This window comes from Struthio camelus, chromosome 7 (assembly GCF_040807025.1).
Source record: "Struthio camelus isolate bStrCam1 chromosome 7, bStrCam1.hap1, whole genome shotgun sequence".
NCBI classification, from domain to species: Eukaryota; Metazoa; Chordata; class Aves; order Struthioniformes; family Struthionidae; genus Struthio; species Struthio camelus.
This window is the reverse complement of record NC_090948.1, coordinates 44,107,187-44,110,507: the sequence shown is the minus strand read 5'-3', so window position 1 is coordinate 44,110,507 and position 3,321 is coordinate 44,107,187. Positions and strand designations below refer to the sequence as shown.

The window sequence follows — 3,321 nt, the reverse complement described above, 5'->3', positions numbered from 1 at the left end:
CGCCTGAACAGGGGCTTGAACCCTGGACCCTCAGATTAAAAGTCTGATGCTCTCCCAGCTGAGCTACCCAGGCTCCCTGAGGGGAAAAACAGAGCCCAGCTCCAGAGCGCAGCCCTAATTAGCAGACCAAGGGCTTTCTAAGAAGGTCTACGGAGAGAGAGAGAGAGGGAGAGAGAGAGAGAGAGGCAACTCCTGAGATCAGCAATTCATTAACACCTTGCCGGACCGACTGGGTTAACATTGCCCTTTGGCACTTTTGTTCCGAAGCACCTGCTTGCCGCCAGGCTGGGCGTGAGCCCTGCAGTCTCAGGAGGAGTTTGCTCGCACTCAGCAGTGCACGACAAGAAGTAGGAATGCTGTGGCTCTTTCAAGGCGAAACCCTGGGCTGCTCGGCTGTTAACAAACCACTAATCCCGATGCCAGCCCTGGGGGTGGTGGGGGGGTCTCTTGCCGCTTTCCTCTGCTCCCATACCAGGTCCAGGGAGACCGGGTGCCTCCTGAGCCCCTCCTGGTGCCTGCAGTGATGCTGCTGCGGCCCTGCAGCACCACCATCTGTGCGTGCTGTAGCGCCTTTTCAGTGGGGCAGGCAACACAAGCAGGCCCTCCTTCACACACAGCTCACCCAGGACAGGTAGCTCCCAGGTCTCTCCACAGCCCTGAGCATCTCCACCCTGGGCAGCACCATGGCAGAGACTCAGGCACCTCTGTATCAACTGTCTGCCCTGGGGCAGGGATCACCCCCACCCCCTCCTCCCCCGGCCCAGGGCCTCCTGCTTCGGAGTGGGCAGGCTGGGTCACTGGGCTGGTGCAGGCTTTGGCAGCACACAGCTCTCTCAGGAATAGCACCTCTCCGTTCTGGAGGGGATCTCTCTGAATGCGTTGCACACGGAGGAGTGACTAGGACGACAAATAAAAGTAAACGAAAAATTGCACTCTCTTGAGGATACACAGAGAAGAACGAGCAGCTCAGGAAGACAGAGAAATCCCAAAGCAGCCAATGAGCAGCATTTGGTCGCCCAGGCATGAGGGCAGGTGGCCCAGCTGGGGCCAGGTGCAGGGCAAGGGGCTCCCATTTCCCCAGGCCCCCTCCCGTCCCCAGGGAGCAGTAGCGGCAGGGCTGCGGGCCCTGCCCCTGCTGCCCGCCAACATCGCGCATGCGGGCGCTTTGGCCCCAAATGCACAAACGACACCGCTAACGAAGGAAGCAGGACGAGCAGGAAGCACTCAGGCAAAGGCTCAAGACAAATCAGTAAGGAAGGACACAAGCCGTAAGTCGGGAGAAGAGAGGACCCACGCAGAAGGGAACAAAACACAAGCACGATTCATATCAGACAACTGACCAGTCAGCCCTTGTCAGCAGCGCTCCCCACCTGGTCCTCTTCCCCATGCTCATCTCATCCCACAGTGCTTCCCCGCTCACCCAATAACCCAATAATTTACTTTCCGGGCGAGCAAGTGGAAGATTTGTGCTGAGAGGCCACAAAAGCCACAAGAACTTTGTGTCAGCCAAGGCAACAGCGAGACAGGCGTCACCTGTGCAAGGCGTCAGGCAACGCACAGCCTTTGTGCACAGAAAACTTCATACGGCAGTGCTGGGACCCTGGTATCTTGTCATGCCTTCAGTGAAAACATCGATTGCCAGGCAATGCCAACCTGGCGGACACACAACTGACAGCTTCTGGAGCTCCCCTAGGACATGGGGCTTTAAATTCAACAGGCATTGGTCACTCTAGAGGAAAGCGGCGGCTGTCTTGCAGCAGAAGCACCCAACGAGTACCTCAGGAAAGCAAGGTCGGAAAGGCCGACAACAAGAGCAAGGGAAAGGAGGGCGAAAAAGGCGACAACAGGCATGTGGCCTTGAGCAATGCAAGGCCTATAGGAGCCTTCGCCAATGGAACTCTTCCAGATGGGCTTCTTCGCTTTAATGAGTAAGTCGCCAGCATGAGCTTTGAGCAACTTCACACATTTCCAAGGAAGAATGCTAGTGCTGTCTCTTCTCACCTGGAGCTGGGCATGCTTTCACATGAAGCATCTGGCCCGAGGGACCCTGCGCCACGCCGGAACAGCCGGAGGGAGTGGCGACTGCTAGTAGTGGGGGACTCCCTGCTGCAGGGGGGACAGAGGCACCCACCTGCCGACCTGACCTCCTGGGCAGAGAGGCTTGCTGGGACGGGGGAGGGGCTCAGGTCTAGGATGGTGCGGAGAGACTGCCAAAGCTTGTCCGCTCCTCTGACTATGCCCCACCCCCGCCCCAGCTGCTCCTCCATGTGGGCACCAACCACACTGCCAGGGGCAACTTGGAACCTATCAAAGGTGACCGCAGAGCTCGGCGGACAGCTGGCAGGACTACGAGGGCCCAGGCGCTTTTCTCCTTGGTCCTGCCAGCGAGGGCGAAGGATGTGCCGCGGAGTAGACGGATGCTGCAAGTCAGCAGTTGGCTGCGCAGCTGGTGTGGGCAACAGGGTTTTGCCTTCTGTGACCAAGGGACCCTGTTTGAAGAACAACATCTGCTCGGGAGAGGTGGGATTCCCCCCCCGCACCCGCCCTCGCTAAGCGAGGCACAGGCGTCTTTGCCAACAGGCTGGCCAACCTTGTAAGGAGGGCTTTAAACTGCTCTTGAGGAAGGACAGACCAGGATGGCCGGGGGGGAGGAGGAGGGAGGTCGTCCTTTCTGTGACAGGGTGGCTGGAATGGGTCCTTACCCAGAGCTTACGGGTAAGGATCGAAGGGCAGACTAACATGGGTGACACTGTTGTGGGTGTTTGCTACAGGCCACCTGATGAGGAAGGAGAAGTGGATGAGGCCTTCTACGGACAGCTGGAAGTAGCCTCACAGTCACAGGCCTTGGGCCTCACGAGGACTTGAACCACCCCGACAGCTGCTGGCGGGCCACCTTAGCAAGGCACCAGCAATCCGAGGGGCTAGGAAGGGCTCCGCCCCCTCTGGAGTTTAATCTGGTGGGAGATGTCAAGGACAACAAGGACAGCTTCTTTAACGAAATCAGTCGCAAAAGGAAGAGTAGGGCAAAAGCGGGCCCGCTGCGGAATGGGGCAGGGGCCCTGCTTGTTCAGGGTACCAGAAAGGCAGAGCTACGGAATGCCTTCCTTGGGGCGTCCTGAGTTTGTTAGGCTCGCGTCCTGCGAGAGTAACTCTCTGAGGCTCTGCCTAGGAGGAAGGCGAGAGATTGCCTCTTTTGTGGGAGACAGGAGTTGGATGCAAAGAGCTTCCCCGTGGCTCTGCAGATCCCCCTGCCTTTCCTCCGTTTTGGCAGTGCCACTTCTTGTGCAAAGGTGAAAGCACTGAGTAAATAGGAACACGCGC

General features: G+C 58.3%; 1 non-coding gene across 1 annotated transcript; it reads right to left on the bottom strand.

Moving 5' to 3' along the window:
* Nucleotides 1–73, bottom strand: TRNAK-UUU (transfer RNA lysine (anticodon UUU)). The gene has a single exon. It is a non-coding gene; the product is annotated as a tRNA-Lys (tRNA).
* Nucleotides 74–3,321: the final 3,248 nt, after the last annotated feature.